The sequence below is a fragment of the Triturus cristatus genome, chromosome 8, assembly GCF_964204655.1.
Source record: "Triturus cristatus chromosome 8, aTriCri1.1, whole genome shotgun sequence".
NCBI lineage: Eukaryota > Metazoa > Chordata > Amphibia > Caudata > Salamandridae > Triturus > Triturus cristatus.
Window position 1 is genome coordinate 55,630,454 of NC_140591.1, and position 23,316 is coordinate 55,653,769.

Consider the following 23,316-nt stretch of genomic DNA (forward strand, 5'->3'; position numbering starts at 1 on the left):
CCCTCTCCAGAGTAAAGAACCGCGTGAGTCCCTCGGGCGCCACCACCTCCTGCAGCCAGGTCTCCAGGTAGGTTATCATATCTCCCCCTTCGATCTTTTCCGGTAGCCCGACTACGCGAATGTTATTGCGGCGGTTGCGCCCTTCAGCATCCTCGGCCCTCTTCTCCAAAGTCACCACTCGCCGTAGGAGATCCGCCGTCTGATCCTCCAATACCTTCTGCGCTGGCTCCACCCGGTCCATCCTGTCCTCTGTGGTCTTGACCCTGTCCACCAGCTTCCTGTGATCCGCCCGGAGCAGCCCCAGGTCCGAGGATACCTGGGCGATATCATTCTGCAGCGCCGTTTTTGTGTCCGCTATGGCCTGCAAGATCTGGTCAAGCTGTCGCTGCTGTAGGCCCGCCGCAGATTCGGCGCCAGCGCCACCCCTGCCGCCATCGGCAGGGTCCCCCGCCGACTCCACCGACTGCCCTCCCGGCTTGAGTCGTGGCTTGACCATGCTCCTGACCAGGCGGTGCGTCCGATCGGCTCTCCCCAGGCGGCCTCCGGGCTGCTCCCCAGACCTGCGGGCAGCGCACCCCCTCGTCGGCCCCAGGGGCCCGCTCCACCGTGTCTGCAGTCCACCGGGAGACCAGCGCCCTCCTTCTGCTCACCAGGCTCCTCAACGGGGGGGCCACCAGTCGCCGCTAGAGCCGCTGAGCCCCGGGCCGCGTCCGGCCCTCTCCCCCGTCCTCCGAGGGGCGTCGGGGTCGTCGCTCCACCCAGGGGCCAGAACCGCCCGTCCGCTGCCTGTGGGCAGTCAAGCCGCTACCACCAAGGGGTCACTGCACCCACCGCGTTGGTCCACCTAGCATGTGGCGTCTCGCTGCGGGCGCCCCAGGCCCAGGTCCTCCGTCGCCGACACCAGCCCAGAGCCTTCCGCCGTGTCGCCACTGCTCCGTTATGCAGCCACCGCCTCTAGGTCACTCTCTACTGCTGGCCCCTCAGCCCCAAGCTTCGCACCGATGGTGATCCCCGCCGCCACTCTCCAGCAGGACCAGGCCGGCACTTCCGGCGCTCGCGGCCGATGCAGCCTCACTTCCGGCCCGCTCCGCCTGCACTGTGGGCCGCTGCTTCCCGTCCCCTCAGAGGCCGCCTAAGATGGCCGGCGGCCGCCCGCCTCCGTCACCTTTTCGTCGCTGCGTCCGCCCCCTGCGCCGCGGTCCGCTCCGTCTGACTGCTCCAGGGGTCCCGAGGTGGCAGGGGGAGCCCTCCGGGAGCGTCAAACCGCCCGGGGGACACTCGTTTCAGGATTTATGGCTGGGCTGGATGCGGAGCTCGTCGCTCACGCGTCCATGCCCGTCGGCTGCCAAGCCACGCCCCCTATTTTGAGTCAACTCATATTGACTTTGTTTATAATGATCAAAACCTTTTATCAAGATAATCGACAATACAATTAATTCAACATATTATTTACTTTCTGTCTTTCTTTCAAACTTGCTTCCACCTCTCTTGTATTCAACTTTGCCTCCTTTATTTCCCAATTCTTCCTTTAATTGAAAGTAAAGCTTTGCCTGCATCAGCCTCGAGTTCCCCTTATACAACACTGTTAGTAGTCAGATGACCTAGCTTGCCGACCCTCGCCATATAGGTCTGTGTTTCTGAGTATAAGTCCATTCATAGTTTACAAACATCATCTAACTAACTTGGCTCCTAAAAAGGAAATTCACCCATCAGACCAATTTAGCTACTGAATAATACTGGACAATTTAACACATAACTGCACATGCAGATAGAGTGACCAGGTTCTGGATTTATCTTTAACAATTATAAAAAATACAACAGAAAGCCAAAATTGCCAGCTGGATGAAATAGCTCAGTTGGGAGAGCAGTAGACTGAAGATCTAAAGGTCCCTGGTTCAATCCCGGGTTTAGGCACATTTTGAACTTCTGCTTTGCATGCCACAAATGCTATTTGGAGTCAACTCATATTGACGTTGTTTATAATGATCAAAACCTTTTATCAAGCTGATCGATAAGACAACCATTTCAACATATTTTTTACATTCTGTCTTTCTGTCAAACTTGCTTCCACCTCTCTTGTATTCAACTTTACCTGCTTTATTTGCCAATTCTTCCTTTAATTGAAAGTAAAGCTTTGCCTGCATCAGCCTCGAGTTCCCCTTATACAAAACTGTTAGTAGTCAGATGACCTAGTTTGCCTACCCTCGCCATATAGGTCTGTGTGTCTGAGTATAAGTCCATTCATAGTTTACAAACATCTTCTAACTAACTTGGCTCCTAAAAAGGAAATTCACCCATCAGACCAATTTAGCTGCTGAATAATATTGGACAATTTAACACATAACTGCACATGCAGATAGAATGACCAGGGTCTGCATTTATCTTTAACAATTATCAAAAATACAACAGAAAGCCAAAATGGCCAGCTGGATGAAATAGCTCAGTTGGGAGAGTGTTAGATTGAAAATCTAAAAGTCCCTTGTTCAATGCTGGGTTTCGGAAAAGTCTGAGAGGTTTCTTGCTTCTCACAAAATATTTCTTGGTATCAGCTCAAGTTTTTCTTTCTTTATTTATCAAAATATTTGATCAACTGATCGACAACATGATCAATTCAACATAGAATTGTCTTTCTGTCCTCCTTCTAAATTTGCTTCCACCTCTCTTGCATTCAGCTTCGACTACAAATGTTTCCTATTTCATGCTTTTTTGTAAAGTAAACTCTAGTCTGCATCAGCTTCCACTTCTCCTTGAACACAGATTTCAGTATTCAGATGACATAGCTTACCTACTCAGGCCAAATACCTCTGTGTAATATGGTGCTAGTCCATTCAGAGTAAAAAAAAAAGCTACCTAACCTGGATCCGAAAAATGCTATTTACCTATTGCACCCGTTAACTGATGAATGATACAGGACATCTTAAAACATAGCTCTAGCATGAGGTTGAGCATCTATTTTCTTGGGAAGTTTAAAAGAAAGGATGAAGACCCAAACTACCAGCAGGCCGAAATAGCTCAGTTGGGAGAGCGTTAGACTGAAGATCTAAAGGTCCCTGGTTCAATCCCGGGTTTTGGCACAATTTCAACTTCTGCTTTTCATGTCACAAAAGCTGTTTGGAGTTAAATCAACGCTCTTCTTTATCAAAACCTTTTATCAATCTGATCAACAACACAATCAATTCAAGATATTATTTACTTTCTGTCTTCCTTTCAAAGTTGCTTCCACCTCTCTTGTATTCAACTATGCCTCATTTATTTGAAACTTCTTGCTTTATTTTAAAGTAAAGCTTTGCCTGCATCAGCCTCCAATTCCCCTTATACAAAACTGTCAGTAGTCAGATGACATAGCTTGTACACCCTGGCCATATAGGTCTGTGTTTCAGAGTATAAGTCAATTCAGAGTTTAGAAAAAAAAATTCTACCTACCTTGTCCCCTAAAAAGGATATTCACTCATCAGACCAAGTTACCTGCTGAATGATACTGGACACTTTAACACATAACTATAAACGAAAATAGAATGACCAGGTTCTGTATGTATCGTCTACAATTATTAATAATACATCAGGAGGCCACAGGGACTTGTTGGCTGAAATATCTCAGTTGGGAGATCGTTAGACTGAAGAGCTTAAGGTACCTGATTCAATCCTTCAATCTTGACTTAAGCGCTGCTTTCGATACCGTGTCCCACTCCATCCTACTGGAGTCTCTCGGTTCCCTCGGTGTTGCTGGATCTGCGCTTGCCTGGGTGTCCTCATTTCTTAATGAGCGCACCTTTCAGGTTTTCTCAAACAAAGCGGAATCTGCGATTCATTCCTCTGCCTACGGCGTCCCCCAAGGGTCTATATTGAGCCCTCTGTTGTTTAATATTTACATCCGACCACTTGCTTCCATCGTAGAGGACGCCGGTCTGTCTATATACTCATACGCAGACGACACGCAGATTGTGTTCTCTTTGTCTAGCAGCAGGGCTCAGGACACCTCTGCCCTCAAAATCGGCCTCTCTCGCGTTGCAGCCTGGATGCAAATGCATCTGTTAAAGCTCAATGGAGATAAGACCGAGGTGATCATACTAGGCAAACAAAAAGATCTCTGGGGTCCACGACATTGGCCCAGTGACATGGGTCCTCTGCCTACCCCCGTGCCTGTTGCTCGCAACCTCGGTGTCCTAATCGACGACAAACTCTCGATGAGGCAGCAGGCAACTAGGGTCACTGCGATCTGCTTTAACACCCTTCGCTGGTTGCAAAAGATCATATGGATGCTGCCTGAGTCCACTCGTAGAACTGTCGTACAGGCCCTTGTGATGTCCCATATCGACTATGGCAATGTGCTTTATCTAGGAGCAGATAAAGCTACAATTAATAAACTCCAGGTCGTACAAAACTCAGCCGCCCGCCTGCTGCGTAATGTCCCAAGGAGAATGTCCGCAATGCAGGCTCTACGTGACCTCCATTGGTTAAAAATCTCGGATCGAGTGGCCTTCAAAACTTTGTGCATCCTCTTTAAAATTCGCCAAGGCTCCGCTCCAGCCTACTTGCACAATCTTGCGCAGCCATATCAGCCTGGCCGCCTCTTGAGATCATCCAACAGTGGCAATTTTGTGATTCCCAGAACCCGATTGGCAAAAATGGGAGGCCGTTCATTCGCATATCTGGGCCCCAAGATGTGGAATGCTCTCCCATTGGCGCTTAAAACAGAACCCAGTCTTCTGGCTTTCCGCAAAAAACTGAAGACCCTTCTGTTCTAGTTCCAGATTCCTCCAGTCTAATGTCTCCCCCTTGCAACCACTTGTCTTCCGATTTCTCCTCCAGTCTATCCCTGGCGCCGGGAAACCCACTGCGGGTAGCTGCGCGCAATATAAGTTCAATAAATAATAAATAAATCCTGACTTTCAGCACAGTGCGAGGGGATCCTACATTCTTGCAAAATATTTCTTGAAATCAGCTCTAGTTTTTTTTTCTTTATTTCTCAAAATATTTTATCAACAACATGATAACTTCAACAAAAAGTTGTCTTTCTGTCCTCCTTCTAAACTTGCTTCCACCTCTCTTGCCATCAACTTTGATGACGAATTTATCCCATTTTATACTTTTTTCAAAGTAAACTCTTGTCTGCATCAGCTTTCACTTCTCCTTGAACAAAGTTGTCAGTATTGAGATGACATAGCTTACCTACTCAGGCGACATACGTCTGTGTAATACAGTGCTGGTCCACTCAGAGTTTTAAAAGAAAAACGACCTAACATTTATCCCAAAAACGCTACTCACCCATTTCACCAGTTAGCTGCTGAACAATGCAGGACACATTAAAACACAGCTCTAACCTCAGATTGAAAATCCAGGTTCTGCATCTCTGTTCTGGGATTGTTCAAAAAAAGAGGCTGAATACTATAGCTGCTGGCAGGCCGAAATAGCTCAGTTGGGAGAGCGTTAGACTGAAGATCTAAAGATCCCGGGTTTCGGCACATTTTGAACTTCTGCTTTGAATGCCACAAAGACTATTTTGAGTCAACTCATATTGACTTTGTTTATAATGATCAAAACCTTTTATCAAGATAATCGACAATACAATTAATTCAACATATTATTTACTTTCTGTCTTTCTTTCAAACTTGCTTCCACCTCTCTTGTATTCAACTTTGCCTCCTTTATTTCCCAATTCTTCCTTTAATTGAAAGTAAAGCTTTGCCTGCATCAGCCTCGAGTTCCCCTTATACAAAACTGTTATTAGTCAGATGACCTAGCTTGCCGACCCTCGCCATATAGGTCTGTGTTTCTGAGTATAAGTCCATTCATAGTTTACAAACATCATCTAACTAACTTGGCACCTAAAAAGGAAATTCACCCATCAGACCAATTTAGCTACTGAATAATACTGGACAATTTAACACATAACTGCACATGCAGATAGAGTGACCAGGTTCTGCATTTATCTTTAACAATTAGAAAAAATACAACAGAAAGCCAAAATTGCCAGCTGGATGAAATAGCTCAGTTGGGAGAGCAGTAGACTGACGATCTAAAGATCCCTGGTTCAATCCTGGGTTTAGGCACATTTTGAACTTCTGCTTTGCATGCCACAAATGCTATTTGGAGTCAACTCATATTGACGTTGTTTATAATGATCAAAACCTTTTATCAAGCTGATCGATAAGACAACCATTTCAACATATTTTTTACATTCTGTCTTTCTGTCAAACTTGCTTCTACCTCTCTTGTATTCAACTTTACCTGCTTTATTTGCCAATTCTTCCTTTAATTGAAAGTAAAGCTTTGCCTGCATCAGCCTCGAGTTCCCCTTATACAAAACTGTTAGTAGTCAGATGACCTAGTTTGCCTACCCTCGCCATATAGGTCTGTGTGTCTGAGTATAAGTCCATTCATAGTTTACAAACATCTTCTAACTAACTTGGCTCCTAAAAAGGAAATTCACCCATCAGACCAATTTAGCTGCTGAATAATATTGGACAATTTAACACATAACTGCACATGCAGATAGAATGACCAGGGTCTGCATTTATCTTTAACAATTATCAAAAATACAACAGAAAGCCAAAATGGCCAGCTGGATGAAATAGCTCAGTTGGGCGAGTGTTAGATTGAAAATCTAAAAGTCCCTTGTTCAATGCTGGGTTTCGGAAAAGTCTGAGAGGTTTCTTGCTTCTCACAAAATATTTCTTGGTATCAGCTCAAGTTTTTCTTTCTTTATTTATCAAAATATTTGATCAACTGATCGACAACATGATCAATTCAACATAGAATTGTCTTTCTGTCCTCCTTCTAAATTTGCTTCCACCTCTCTTGCATTCAGCTTCGACTACAAATGTTTCCTATTTCATGCTTTTTTGTAAAGTAAACTCTTGTCTGCATCAGCTTCCACTTCTCCTTGAACACAGATTTCAGTATTCAGATGACATAGCTTACCTACTCAGGCCAAATACCTCTGTGTAATATGGTGCTAGTCCATTCAGAGTAAAAAAAAAAGCTACCTAACCTGGATCCGAAAAATGCTATTTACCTATTGCACCCGTTAACTGATGAATGATACAGGACATCTTAAAACATAGCTCTAGCATGAGGTTGAGCATCTATTTTCTTGGGAAGTTTAAAAGAAAGGATGAAGACCCAAACTACCAGCAGGCCGAAATAGCTCAGTTGGGAGAGCGTTAGACTGAAGATCTAAAGGTCCCTGGTTCAATCCTGGGTTTTGGCACAATTTCAACTTCTGCTTTTCATGTCACAAAAGCTGTTTGGAGTTAAATCAACGCTCTTCTTTATCAAAACCTTTTATCAATCTGATCAACAACACAATCAATTCAACATATTATTTACTTTCTGTCTTCCTTTCAAATTTGCTTCCACCTCTCTTGTATTCAACTATGCCTCATTTATTTGAAACTTCTTGCTTTATTTTAAAGTAAAGCTTTGCCTGCATCAGCCTCCAATTCCCCTTATACAAAACTGTCAGTAGTCAGATGACATAGCTTGTACACCCTGGCCATATAGGTCTGTGTTTCAGAGTATAAGTCAATTCAGAGTTTAGAAAAAAAAATTCTACCTACCTTGTCCCCTAAAAAGGATATTCACTCATCAGACCAAGTTACCTGCTGAATGATACTGGACACTTTAACACATAACTATAAACGAAAATAGAATGACCAGGTTCTGTATGTATCGTCTACAATTATTAATAATACATCAGGAGGCCACAGGGACTTGTTGGCTGAAATATCTCAGTTGGGAGATCGTTAGACTGAAGAGCTTAAGGTACCTGATTCAATCCTGACTTTCAGCACAGTGCGAGGGGATCCTACATTCTTGCAAAATATTTCTTGAAATCAGCTCTAGTTTTTTTTTCTTTATTTCTCAAAATATTTTATCAACTGATCAACAACATGATAACTTCAACAAAAAGTTGTCTTTCTGTCCTCCTTCTAAACTTGCTTCCACCTCTCTTGCCATCAACTTTGATGACGAATTTATCCCATTTTATACTTTTTTCAAAGTAAACTCTTGTCTGCATCAGCTTTCACTTCTCCTTGAACAAAGTTGTCAGTATTGAGATGACATAGCTTACCTACTCAGGCGACATACGTCTGTGTAATACAGTGCTGTTCCACTCAGAGTTTTAAAAGAAAAACGACCTAACATTTATCCCAAAAACGCTACTCACCCATTTCACCAGTTAGCTGCTGAACAATGCAGGACACATTAAAACACAGCTCTAACCTCAGATTGAAAATCCAGGTTCTGCATCTCTGTTCTGGGATTGTTCAAAAAAAGAGGCTGAATACTATAGCTGCTGGCAGGCCGAAATAGCTCAGTTGGGAGAGCGTTAGACTGAAGATCTAAAGATCCCGGGTTTCGGCACATTTTGAACTTCTGCTTTTCATGCCACAAAGACTATTTTGAGTCAACTCATATTGACTTTGTTTATAATGATCAAAACCTTTTATCAAGATAATCGACAATACAATTAATTCAACATATTATTTACTTTCTGTCTTTCTTTCAAACTTGCTTCCACCTCTCTTGTATTCAACTTTGCCTCCTTTATTTCCCAATTCTTCCTTTAATTGAAAGTAAAGCTTTGCCTGCATCAGCCTCCAGTTCCCCTTATACAAAACTGTTAGTAGTCAGATGACATAGCTTGCCGACCCTCGCCATATAGGTCTGTGTTTCTGAGTATAAGTCCATTCATAGTTTACAAACATCATCTAACTAACTTGGCTCCTAAAAAGGAAATTCACCCATCAGACCAATTTAGCTACTGAATAATACTGGACAATTTAACACATAACTGCACATGCAGATAGAGTGACCAGGTTCTGCATTTATCTTTAACAATTATAAAAAATACAACAGAAAGCCAAAATTGCCAGCTGGATGAAATAGCTCAGTTGGGAGAGCAGTAGACTGAAGATCTAAAGGTCCCTGGTTCAATCCCGGGTTTAGGCACATTTTGAACTTCTGCTTTGCATGCCACAAATGCTATTTGGAGTCAACTCATATTGACGTTGTTTATAATGATCAAAACCTTTTATCAAGCTGATCGATAAGACAACCATTTCAACATATTTTTTACATTCTGTCTTTCTGTCAAACTTGCTTCCACCTCTCTTGTATTCAACTTTACCTGCTTTATTTGCCAATTCTTCCTTTAATTGAAAGTAAAGCTTTGCCTGCATCAGCCTCGAGTTCCCCTTATACAAAACTGTTAGTAGTCAGATGACCTAGTTTGCCTACCCTCGCCATATAGGTCTGTGTGTCTGAGTATAAGTCCATTCATAGTTTACAAACATCTTCTAACTAACTTGGCTCCTAAAAAGGAAATTCACCCATCAGACCAATTTAGCTGCTGAATAATATTGGACAATTTAACACATAACTGCACATGCAGATAGAATGACCAGGGTCTGCATTTATCTTTAACAATTATCAAAAATACAACAGAAAGCCAAAATGGCCAGCTGGATGAAATAGCTCAGTTGGGCGAGTGTTAGATTGAAAATCTAAAAGTCCCTTGTTCAATGCTGGGTTTCGGAAAAGTCTGAGAGGTTTCTTGCTTCTCACAAAATATTTCTTGGTATCAGCTCAAGTTTTTCTTTCTTTATTTATCAAAATATTTGATCAACTGATCGACAACATGATCAATTCAACATAGAATTGTCTTTCTGTCCTCCTTCTAAATTTGCTTCCACCTCTCTTGCATTCAGCTTCGACTACAAATGTTTCCTATTTCATGCTTTTTTGTAAAGTAAACTCTTGTCTGCATCAGCTTCCACTTCTCCTTGAACACAGATTTCAGTATTCAGATGACATAGCTTACCTACTCAGGCCAAATACCTCTGTGTAATATGGTGCTAGTCCATTCAGAGTAAAAAAAAAAGCTACCTAACCTGGATCCGAAAAATGCTATTTACCTATTGCACCCGTTAACTGATGAATGATACAGGACATCTTAAAACATAGCTCTAGCATGAGGTTGAGCATCTATTTTCTTGGGAAGTTTAAAAGAAAGGATGAAGACCCAAACTACCAGCAGGCCGAAATAGCTCAGTTGGGAGAGCGTTAGACTGAAGATCTAAAGGTCCCTGGTTCAATCCTGGGTTTTGGCACAATTTCAACTTCTGCTTTTCATGTCACAAAAGCTGTTTGGAGTTAAATCAACGCTCTTCTTTATCAAAACCTTTTATCAATCTGATCAACAACACAATCAATTCAACATATTATTTACTTTCTGTCTTCCTTTCAAATTTGCTTCCACCTCTCTTGTATTCAACTATGCCTCATTTATTTGAAACTTCTTGCTTTATTTTAAAGTAAAGCTTTGCCTGCATCAGCCTCCAATTCCCCTTATACAAAACTGTCAGTAGTCAGATGACATAGCTTGTACACCCTGGCCATATAGGTCTGTGTTTCAGAGTATAAGTCAATTCAGAGTTTAGAAAAAAAAATTCTACCTACCTTGTCCCCTAAAAAGGATATTCACTCATCAGACCAAGTTACCTGCTGAATGATACTGGACACTTTAACACATAACTATAAACGAAAATAGAATGACCAGGTTCTGTATGTATCGTCTACAATTATTAATAATACATCAGGAGGCCACAGGGACTTGTTGGCTGAAATATCTCAGTTGGGAGATCGTTAGACTGAAGAGCTTAAGGTACCTGATTCAATCCTGACTTTCAGCACAGTGCGAGGGGATCCTACATTCTTGCAAAATATTTCTTGAAATCAGCTCTAGTTTTTTTTTCTTTATTTCTCAAAATATTTTATCAACTGATCAACAACATGATAACTTCAACAAAAAGTTGTCTTTCTGTCCTCCTTCTAAACTTGCTTCCACCTCTCTTGCCATCAACTTTGATGACGAATTTATCCCATTTTATACTTTTTTCAAAGTAAACTCTTGTCTGCATCAGCTTTCACTTCTCCTTGAACAAAGTTGTCAGTATTGAGATGACATAGCTTACCTACTCAGGCGACATACGTCTGTGTAATACAGTGCTGTTCCACTCAGAGTTTTAAAAGAAAAACGACCTAACATTTATCCCAAAAACGCTACTCACCCATTTCACCAGTTAGCTGCTGAACAATGCAGGACACATTAAAACACAGCTCTAACCTCAGATTGAAAATCCAGGTTCTGCATCTCTGTTCTGGGATTGTTCAAAAAAAGAGGCTGAATACTATAGCTGCTGGCAGGCCGAAATAGCTCAGTTGGGAGAGCGTTAGACTGAAGATCTAAAGATCCCGGGTTTCGGCACATTTTGAACTTCTGCTTTTCATGCCACAAAGACTATTTTGAGTCAACTCATATTGACTTTGTTTATAATGATCAAAACCTTTTATCAAGATAATCGACAATACAATTAATTCAACATATTATTTACTTTCTGTCTTTCTTTCAAACTTGCTTCCACCTCTCTTGTATTCAACTTTGCCTCCTTTATTTCCCAATTCTTCCTTTAATTGAAAGTAAAGCTTTGCCTGCATCAGCCTCCAGTTCCCCTTATACAAAACTGTTAGTAGTCAGATGACATAGCTTGCCGACCCTCGCCATATAGGTCTGTGTTTCTGAGTATAAGTCCATTCATAGTTTACAAACATCATCTAACTAACTTGGCTCCTAAAAAGGAAATTCACCCATCAGACCAATTTAGCTACTGAATAATACTGGACAATTTAACACATAACTGCACATGCAGATAGAGTGACCAGGTTCTGCATTTATCTTTAACAATTATAAAAAATACAACAGAAAGCCAAAATTGCCAGCTGGATGAAATAGCTCAGTTGGGAGAGCAGTAGACTGAAGATCTAAAGGTCCCTGGTTCAATCCCGGGTTTAGGCACATTTTGAACTTCTGCTTTGCATGCCACAAATGCTATTTGGAGTCAACTCATATTGACGTTGTTTATAATGATCAAAACCTTTTATCAAGCTGATCGATAAGACAACCATTTCAACATATTTTTTACATTCTGTCTTTCTGTCAAACTTGCTTCCACCTCTCTTGTATTCAACTTTACCTGCTTTATTTGCCAATTCTTCCTTTAATTGAAAGTAAAGCTTTGCCTGCATCAGCCTCGAGTTCCCCTTATACAAAACTGTTAGTAGTCAGATGACCTAGTTTGCCTACCCTCGCCATATAGGTCTGTGTGTCTGAGTATAAGTCCATTCATAGTTTACAAACATCTTCTAACTAACTTGGCTCCTAAAAAGGAAATTCACCCATCAGACCAATTTAGCTGCTGAATAATATTGGACAATTTAACACATAACTGCACATGCAGATAGAATGACCAGGGTCTGCATTTATCTTTAACAATTATCAAAAATACAACAGAAAGCCAAAATGGCCAGCTGGATGAAATAGCTCAGTTGGGCGAGTGTTAGATTGAAAATCTAAAAGTCCCTTGTTCAATGCTGGGTTTCGGAAAAGTCTGAGAGGTTTCTTGCTTCTCACAAAATATTTCTTGGTATCAGCTCAAGTTTTTCTTTCTTTATTTATCAAAATATTTGATCAACTGATCGACAACATGATCAATTCAACATAGAATTGTCTTTCTGTCCTCCTTCTAAATTTGCTTCCACCTCTCTTGCATTCAGCTTCGACTACAAATGTTTCCTATTTCATGCTTTTTTGTAAAGTAAACTCTTGTCTGCATCAGCTTCCACTTCTCCTTGAACACAGATTTCAGTATTCAGATGACATAGCTTACCTACTCAGGCCAAATACCTCTGTGTAATATGGTGCTAGTCCATTCAGAGTAAAAAAAAAAGCTACCTAACCTGGATCCGAAAAATGCTATTTACCTATTGCACCCGTTAACTGATGAATGATACAGGACATCTTAAAACATAGCTCTAGCATGAGGTTGAGCATCTATTTTCTTGGGAAGTTTAAAAGAAAGGATGAAGACCCAAACTACCAGCAGGCCGAAATAGCTCAGTTGGGAGAGCGTTAGACTGAAGATCTAAAGGTCCCTGGTTCAATCCTGGGTTTTGGCACAATTTCAACTTCTGCTTTTCATGTCACAAAAGCTGTTTGGAGTTAAATCAACGCTCTTCTTTATCAAAACCTTTTATCAATCTGATCAACAACACAATCAATTCAACATATTATTTACTTTCTGTCTTCCTTTCAAATTTGCTTCCACCTCTCTTGTATTCAACTATGCCTCATTTATTTGAAACTTCTTGCTTTATTTTAAAGTAAAGCTTTGCCTGCATCAGCCTCCAATTCCCCTTATACAAAACTGTCAGTAGTCAGATGACATAGCTTGTACACCCTGGCCATATAGGTCTGTGTTTCAGAGTATAAGTCAATTCAGAGTTTAGAAAAAAAAATTCTACCTACCTTGTCCCCTAAAAAGGATATTCACTCATCAGACCAAGTTACCTGCTGAATGATACTGGACACTTTAACACATAACTATAAACGAAAATAGAATGACCAGGTTCTGTATGTATCGTCTACAATTATTAATAATACATCAGGAGGCCACAGGGACTTGTTGGCTGAAATATCTCAGTTGGGAGATCGTTAGACTGAAGAGCTTAAGGTACCTGATTCAATCCTGACTTTCAGCACAGTGCGAGGGGATCCTACATTCTTGCAAAATATTTCTTGAAATCAGCTCTAGTTTTTTTTTCTTTATTTCTCAAAATATTTTATCAACTGATCAACAACATGATAACTTCAACAAAAAGTTGTCTTTCTGTCCTCCTTCTAAACTTGCTTCCACCTCTCTTGCCATCAACTTTGATGACGAATTTATCCCATTTTATACTTTTTTCAAAGTAAACTCTTGTCTGCATCAGCTTTCACTTCTCCTTGAACAAAGTTGTCAGTATTGAGATGACATAGCTTACCTACTCAGGCGACATACGTCTGTGTAATACAGTGCTGTTCCACTCAGAGTTTTAAAAGAAAAACGACCTAACATTTATCCCAAAAACGCTACTCACCCATTTCACCAGTTAGCTGCTGAACAATGCAGGACACATTAAAACACAGCTCTAACCTCAGATTGAAAATCCAGGTTCTGCATCTCTGTTCTGGGATTGTTCAAAAAAAGAGGCTGAATACTATAGCTGCTGGCAGGCCGAAATAGCTCAGTTGGGAGAGCGTTAGACTGAAGATCTAAAGATCCCGGGTTTCGGCACATTTTGAACTTCTGCTTTTCATGCCACAAAGACTATTTTGAGTCAACTCATATTGACTTTGTTTATAATGATCAAAACCTTTTATCAAGATAATCGACAATACAATTAATTCAACATATTATTTACTTTCTGTCTTTCTTTCAAACTTGCTTCCACCTCTCTTGTATTCAACTTTGCCTCCTTTATTTCCCAATTCTTCCTTTAATTGAAAGTAAAGCTTTGCCTGCATCAGCCTCGAGTTCCCCTTATACAACACTGTTAGTAGTCAGATGACCTAGCTTGCCGACCCTCGCCATATAGGTCTGTGTTTCTGAGTATAAGTCCATTCATAGTTTACAAACATCATCTAACTAACTTGGCTCCTAAAAAGGAAATTCACCCATCAGACCAATTTAGCTACTGAATAATACTGGACAATTTAACACATAACTGCACATGCAGATAGAGTGACCAGGTTCTGCATTTATCTTTAACAATTATAAAAAATACAACAGAAAGCCAAAATTGCCAGCTGGATGAAATAGCTCAGTTGGGAGAGCAGTAGACTGAAGATCTAAAGGTCCCTGGTTCAATCCCGGGTTTAGGCACATTTTGAACTTCTGCTTTGCATGCCACAAATGCTATTTGGAGTCAACTCATATTGACGTTGTTTATAATGATCAAAACCTTTTATCAAGCTGATCGATAAGACAACCATTTCAACATATTTTTTACATTCTGTCTTTCTGTCAAACTTGCTTCTACCTCTCTTGTATTCAACTTTACCTGCTTTATTTGCCAATTCTTCCTTTAATTGAAAGTAAAGCTTTGCCTGCATCAGCCTCGAGTTCCCCTTATACAAAACTGTTAGTAGTCAGATGACCTAGTTTGCCTACCCTCGCCATATAGGTCTGTGTGTCTGAGTATAAGTCCATTCATAGTTTACAAACATCTTCTAACTAACTTGGCTCCTAAAAAGGAAATTCACCCATCAGACCAATTTAGCTGCTGAATAATATTGGACAATTTAACACATAACTGCACATGCAGATAGAATGACCAGGGTCTGCATTTATCTTTAACAATTATCAAAAATACAACAGAAAGCCAAAATGGCCAGCTGGATGAAATAGCTCAGTTGGGCGAGTGTTAGATTGAAAATCTAAAAGTCCCTTGTTCAATGCTGGGTTTCGGAAAAGTCTGAGAGGTTTCTTGCTTCTCACAAAATATTTCTTGGTATCAGCTCAAGTTTTTCTTTCTTTATTTATCAAAATATTTGATCAACTGATCGACAACATGATCAATTCAACATAGAATTGTCTTTCTGTCCTCCTTCTAAATTTGCTTCCACCTCTCTTGCATTCAGCTTCCACTACAAATGTTTCCTATTTCATGCTTTTTTGTAAAGTAAACTCTTGTCTGCATCAGCTTCCACTTCTCCTTGAACACAGATTTCAGTATTCAGATGACATAGCTTACCTACTCAGGCCAAATACCTCTGTGTAATATGGTGCTAGTCCATTCAGAGTAAAAAACAAAAGCTACCTAACCTGGATCCGAAAAATGCTATTTACCTATTGCACCCGTTAACTGATGAATGATACAGGACATCTTAAAACATAGCTCTAGCATGAGGTTGAGCATCTATTTTCTTTGGAAGTTTAAAAGAAAGGATGAAGACCCAAACTACCAGCAGGCCGAAATAGCTCAGTTGGGAGAGCGTTAGACTGAAGATCTAAAGGTCCCTGGTTCAATCCTGGGTTTTGGCACAATTTCAACTTCTGCTTTTCATGTCACAAAAGCTGTTTGGAGTTAAATCAACGCTCTTCTTTATCAAAACCTTTTATCAATCTGATCAACAACACAATCAATTCAAGATATTATTTACTTTCTGTCTTCCTTTCAAAGTTGCTTCCACCTCTCTTGTATTCAACTATGCCTCATTTATTTGAAACTTCTTGCTTTATTTTAAAGTAAAGCTTTGCCTGCATCAGCCTCCAATTCCCCTTATACAAAACTGTCAGTAGTCAGATGACATAGCTTGTACACCCTGGCCATATAGGTCTGTGTTTCAGAGTATAAGTCAATTCAGAGTTTAGAAAAAAAAATTCTACCTACCTTGTCCCCTAAAAAGGATATTCACTCATCAGACCAAGTTACCTGCTGAATGATACTGGACACTTTAACACATAACTATAAACGAAAATAGAATGACCAGGTTCTGTATGTATCGTCTACAATTATTAATAATACATCAGGAGGCCACAGGGACTTGTTGGCTGAAATATCTCAGTTGGGAGATCGTTAGACTGAAGAGCTTAAGGTACCTGATTCAATCCTGACTTTCAGCACAGTGCGAGTTGATCCTACATTCTTGCAAAATATTTCTTGAAATCAGCTCTAGTTTTTTTTTCTTTATTTCTCAAAATATTTTATCAACTGATCAACAACATGATAACTTCAACAAAAAGTTGTCTTTCTGTCCTCCTTCTAAACTTGCTTCCACCTCTCTTGCCATCAACTTTGATGACGAATTTATCCCATTTTATACTTTTTTCAAAGTAAACTCTTGTCTGCATCAGCTTTCACTTCTCCTTGAACAAAGTTGTCAGTATTGAGATGACATAGCTTACCTACTCAGGCGACATACGTCTGTGTAATACAGTGCTGGTCCACTCAGAGTTTTAAAAGAAAAACGACCTAACATTTATCCCAAAAACGCTACTCACCCATTTCACCAGTTAGCTGCTGAACAATGCAGGACACATTAAAACACAGCTCTAACCTCAGATTGAAAATCCAGGTTCTGCATCTCTGTTCTGGGATTGTTCAAAAAAAGAGGCTGAATACTATAGCTGCTGGCAGGCCGAAATAGCTCAGTTGGGAGAGCGTTAGACTGAAGATCTAAAGATCCCGGGTTTCGGCACATTTTGAACTTCTGCTTTGCATGCCACAAAGACTATTTTGAGTCAACTCATATTGACTTTGTTTATAATGATCAAAACCTTTTATCAAGATAATCGACAATACAATTAATTCAACATATTATTTACTTTCTGTCTTTCTTTCAAACTTGCTTCCACCTCTCTTGTATTCAACTTTGCCTCCTTTATTTCCCAATTCTTCCTTTAATTGAAAGTAAAGCTTTGCCTGCATCAGCCTCGAGTTCCCCTTATACAAAACTGTTAGTAGTCAGATGACCTAGCTTGCCGACCCTCGCCATATAGGTCTGTGTTTCTGAGTATAAGTCCATTCATAGTTTACAAACATCATCTAACTAACTTGGCTCCTAAAAAGGAAATTCACCCATCAGACCAATTTAGCTACTGAATAATACTGGACAATTTAACACATAACTGCACATGCAGATAGAGTGACCAGGTTCTGCATTTATCTTTAACAATTATAAAAAATACAACAGAAAGCCAAAATTGCCAGCTGGATGAAATAGCTCAGTTGGGAGAGCAGTAGACTGAAGATCTAAAGGTCCCTGGTTCAATCCCGGGTTTAGGCACGTTTTGAACTTCTGCTTTGCATGCCACAAATGCTATTTGGAGTCAACTCATATTGACGTTGTTTATAATGATCAAAACCTTTTATCAAGCTGATCGATAAGACAACCATTTCAACATATTTTTTACATTCTGTCTTTCTGTCAAACTTGCTTCTACCTCTCTTGTATTCAACTTTACCTGCTTTATTTTCCAATTCTTCCTTTAATTGAAAGTAAAGCTTTGCCTGCATCAGCCTCGAGTTCCCCTTATACAAAACTGTTAGTAGTCAGATGACCTAGTTTGCCTACCCTCGCCATATAGGTCTGTGTGTCTGAGTATAAGTCCATTCATAGTTTACAAACATCTTCTAACTAACTTGGCTCCTAAAAAGGAAATTCACCCATCAGACCAATTTAGCTGCTGAATAATATTGGACAATTTAACACATAACTGCACATGCAGATAGAATGACCAGGGTCTGCATTTATCTTTAACAATTATCAAAAATACAACAGAAAGCCAAAATGGCCAGCTGGATGAAATAGCTCAGTTGGGCGAGTGTTAGATTGAAAATCTAAAAGTCCCTTGTTCAATGCTGGGTTTCGGAAAAGTCTGAGAGGTTTCTTGCTTCTCACAAAATATTTCTTGGTATCAGCTCAAGTTTTTCTTTCTTTATTTATCAAAATATTTGATCAACTGATCGACAACATGATCAATTCAACATAGAATTGTCTTTCTGTCCTCCTTCTAAATTTGCTTCCACCTCTCTTGCATTCAGCTTTGACTACAAATGTTTCCTATTTCATGCTTTTTTGTAAAGTAAACTCTTGTCTGCATCAGCTTCCACTTCTCCTTGAACACAGATTTCAGTATTCAGATGACATAGCTTACCTACTCAGGCCAAATACCTCTGTGTAATATGGTGCTAGTCCATTCAGAGTAAAAAAAAAAGCTACCTAACCTGGATCCGAAAAATGCTATTTACCTATTGCACCCGTTAACTGATGAATGATACAGGACATCTTAAAACATAGCTCTAGCATGAGGTTGAGCATCTATTTTCTTGGGAAGTTTAAAAGAAAGGATGAAGACCCAAACTTCCAGCAGGCCGAAATAGCTCAGTTGGGAGAGCGTTAGACTGAAGATCTAAAGGTCCCTGGTTCAATCCCGGGTTTTGGCACAATTTCAACTTCTGCTTTTCATGTCACAAAAGCTGTTTGGAGTTAAATCAACGCTCTTCTTTATCAAAACCTTTTATCAATCTGATCAACAACACAATCAATTCAACATATTATTTACTTTCTGTCTTCCTTTCAAAGTTGCTTCCACCTCTCTTGTATTCAACTATGCCTCATTTATTTGAAACTTCTTGCTTTATTTTAAAGTAAAGCTTTGCCTGCATCAGCCTCCAATTCCCCTTATACAAAACTGTCAGTAGTCAGATGACATAGCTTGTACACCCTGGCCATATAGGTCTGTGTTTCAGAGTATAAGTCAATTCAGAGTTTAGAAAAAAAAATTCTACCTACCTTGTCCCCTAAAAAGGATATTCACTCATCAGACCAAGTTACCTGCTGAATGATACTGGACACTTTAACACATAACTATAAACGAAAATAGAATGACCAGGTTCTGTATGTATCGTCTACAATTATTAATAATACATAAGGAGGCCACAGGGACTTGTTGGCTGAAATATCTCAGTTGGGAGATCGTTAGACTGAAGAGCTTAAGGTACCTGATTCAATCCTGACTTTCAGCACAGTGCGAGGGGATCCTACATTCTTGCAAAATATTTCTTGAAATCAGCTCTAGTTTTTTTTTCTTTATTTCTCAAAATATTTTATCAACTGATCAACAACATGATAACTTCAACAAAAAGTTGTCTTTCTGTCCTCCTTCTAAACTTGCTTCCACCTCTCTTGCCATCAACTTTGATGACGAATTTATCCCATTTTATACTTTTTTCAAAGTAAACTCTTGTCTGCATCAGCTTTCACTTCTCCTTGAACAAAGTTGTCAGTATTGAGATGACATAGCTTACCTACTCAGGCGACATACGTCTGTGTAATACAGTGCTGGTCCACTTAGAGTTTTAAAAGAAAAACGACCTAACATTTATCCCAAAAACGCTACTCACCCATTTCACCAGTTAGCTGCTGAACAATGCAGGACACATTAAAACACAGCTCTAACCTCAGATTGAAAATCCAGGTTCTGCATCTCTGTTCTGGGATTGTTCAAAAAAAGAGGCTGAATACTATAGCTGCTGGCAGGCCGAAATAGCTCAGTTTGGAGAGCGTTAGACTGAAGATCTAAAGGTCCCTGTTTTGATCCCGGGTTTCGGCACATTTTGAACTTCTGCTTTGCATGCCACAAAGACTATTTTGAGTCAACTCATATTGACTTTATTTATAATGATCAAAACCTTTTATCAAGATAATCGACAATACAATTAATTCAACATATTATTTACTTTCTGTCTTTCTTTCAAACTTGCTTCCACCTCTCTTGTATTCAACTTTGCCTCCTTTATTTCCCAATTCTTCCTTTAATTGAAAGTAAAGCTTTGCCTGCATCAGCCTCCAGTTCCCCTTATACAAAACTGTTAGTAGTCAGATGACCTAGCTTGCCGACCCTCGCCATATAGGTCTGTGTTTCTGAGTATAAGTCCATTCATAGTTTACAAACATCATCTAACTAACTTGGCTCCTAAAAAGGAAATTCACCCATCAGACCAATTTAGCTACTGAATAATACTGGACAATTTAACACATAACTGCACATGCAGATAGAGTGACCAGGTTCTGCATTTATCTTTAACACTTATAAAAAATACAACAGAAAGCCAAAATTGCCAGCTGGATGAAATAGCTCAGTTGGGAGAGCAGTAGACTGAAGATCTAAAGGTCCCTGGTTCAATCCCGGGTTTAGGCACATTTTGAACTTCTGCTTTGCATGCCACAAATGCTATTTGGAGTCAACTCATATTGACGTTGTTTATAATGATCAAAACCTTTTATCAAGCTGATCGATAAGACAACCATTTCAACATATTTTTTACATTCTGTCTTTCTGTCAAACTTGCTTCCACCTCTCTTGTATTCAACTTTACCTGCTTTATTTGCCAATTATTCCTTTAATTGAAAGTAAAGCTTTGCCTGCATCAGCCTCGAGTTCCCCTTATACAAAACTGTTAGTAGTCAGATGACCTAGTTTGCCTACCCTCGCCATATAGGTTTGTGTGTCTGAGTATAAGTCCATTCATAGTTTACAAACATCTTCTAACTAACTTGGCTCCTAAAAAGGAAATTCACCCATCAGACCAATTTAGCTGCTGAATAATATTGGACAATTTAACACATAACTGCACATGCAGATAGAATGACCAGGGTCTGCATTTATCTTTAACAATTATCAAAAATACAACAGAAAGCCAAAATGGCCAGCTGGATGAAATAGCTCAGTCGGGAGAGTGTTAGATTGAAAATCTAAAAGTCCCTTGTTCAATGCTGGGTTTCGGAAAAGTCTGAGAGGTTTCTTGCTTCTCACAAAGTATTTCTTGGTATCAGCTCAAGTTTTTCTTTCTTTATTTATCAAAATATTTGATCAACTGATCGACAACATGATCAATTCAACATAGAATTGTCTTTCTGTCCTCCTACTAAATTTGCTTCCACCTCTCTTGCATTCAGCTTCGACTACAAATGTTTCCTATTTCATGCTTTTTTGTAAAGTAAACTCTTGTCTGCATCAGCTTCCACTTCTCCTTGAACACAGATTTCAGTATTCAGATGACATAGCTTACCTACTCAGGCCAAATACCTCTGTGTAATATGGTGCTAGTCCATTCAGAGTAAAAAAAAAAGCTACCTAACCTGGATCCGAAAAATGCTATTTACCTATTGCACCCGTTAACTGATGAATGATACAGGACATCTTAAAACATAGCTCTAGCATGAGGTTGAGCATCTATTTTCTTTGGAAGTTTAAAAGAAAGGATGAAGACCCAAACTACCAGCAGGCTGAAATAGCTCAGTTGGGAGAGCTTAGACTGAAGATCTAAAGGTCCCTGGTTCAGTCCCGGGTTTCGGCACAATTTCAACTTCTGCTTTTCATGTCACAAAAGCTGTTTGTGTTGTTGATCAGATTGATAAAAGGTTTTGATAAAGAAGAGCGTTGATTTAACTCCAATCAATTCAACATATTATTTACTTTCTGTCTTCCTTTCAAACTTGCTTCCACCTCTCTTGTATTCAACTATGCCTCATTTATTTGCAACTTCTTGCTTTATTTTAAAGTAAAGCTTTGCCTGCATCAGCCTCCAATTCCCCTTATACAAAACTGTCAGTAGTCAGATGACATAGCTTGTACACCCTGGCCATATAGGTCTGTGTTTCAGAGTATAAGTCAATTCAGAGTTTAGAAAAAAAAATTCTACCTACATTGTCCCCTAAAAAGGATATTCACTCATCAGACCAAGTTACCTGCTGAATGATACTGGACACTTTAACACATAACTATAAACGAAAATAGAATGACCAGGTTCTGTATGTATCGTCTACAATTATTAATAATACATCAGGAGGCCACAGGGACTTGTTGGCTGAAATATCTCAGTTGGGAGATCGTTAGACTGAAGAGCTTAAGGTACCTGATTCAATCCTGACTTTCAGCACAGTGCGAGGGGATCCTACATTCTTGCAAAATATTTCTTGAAATCAGCTCTAGTGTTTTTTTTCTTTATTTCTCAAAATATTTTATCAACTGATCAACAACATGATAACTTCAACAAAAAGTTGTCTTTCTGTCCTCCTTCTAAACTTGCTTCCACCTCTCTTGCCACCAGCTTTGATGACGAATTTATCCTATTTTATACTTTTTTCAAAGTAAACTCTTGTCTGCATCAGCTTTCACTTCTCCTTGAACAAAGTTGTCAGTATTGAGATGACATAGCTTACCTACTCAGGCGACATACGTCTGTGTAATACAGTGCTGGTCCACTTAGAGTTTTAAAAGAAAAACGACCTAATATTTATCCCAAAAACGCTACTCACCCATTTCACCAGTTAGCTGCTGAACAATGCAGGACACATTAAAACAGAGCTCTAACCTCAGATTGAAAATCCAGGTTCTGCATCTCTGTTCTGGGATTGTTCAAAAAAAGAGGCTGAATACTATAGCTGCTGGCAGGCCGAAATAGCTCAGTTGGGAGAGCGTTAGACTGAAGATCTAAAGGTCCCTGGTTCGATCCCGGGTTTCGGCACATTTTGAACTTCTGCTTTGCATGCCACAAAGACTATTTTGAGTCAACTCATATTGACTTTGTTTATAATGATCAAAACCTTTTATCAAGATAATCGACAATACAATTAATTCAACATATTATTTACTTTCTGTCTTTCTTTCAAACTTGCTTCCACCTCTCTTGTATTCAACTTTGCCTCCTTTATTTCCCAATTCTTCCTTTAATTGAAAGTAAAGCTTTGCCTGCATCAGCCTCCAGTTCCCCTTATACAAAACTGTTAGTAGTCAGATGACCTAGTTTGCCTACCCTCGCCATATAGGTCTGTGTGTCTGAGTATAAGTCCATTCATAGTTTACAAACATCTTCTAACTAACTTGGCTCCTAAAAAGGAAATTCACCCATCAGACCAATTTAGCT

At 39.8% G+C, this 23,316-nt stretch overlaps 3 non-coding genes across 3 annotated transcripts; all 3 read left to right on the forward strand.

Moving 5' to 3' along the window:
• Positions 1 to 3,001: 3,001 nt before the first annotated feature.
• On the forward strand, positions 3,002 to 3,074 carry TRNAF-GAA (transfer RNA phenylalanine (anticodon GAA)). Its single transcript has one exon. It is a non-coding gene; the product is annotated as a tRNA-Phe (tRNA).
• A 15,684-nt stretch (positions 3,075 to 18,758) lies between these two features.
• On the forward strand, positions 18,759 to 18,831 carry TRNAF-GAA (transfer RNA phenylalanine (anticodon GAA)). Its single transcript has one exon. It is a non-coding gene; the product is annotated as a tRNA-Phe (tRNA).
• A 4,013-nt stretch (positions 18,832 to 22,844) lies between these two features.
• TRNAF-GAA (transfer RNA phenylalanine (anticodon GAA)) lies at positions 22,845 to 22,917 on the forward strand. The gene has a single exon. It is a non-coding gene; the product is annotated as a tRNA-Phe (tRNA).
• Positions 22,918 to 23,316: the final 399 nt, after the last annotated feature.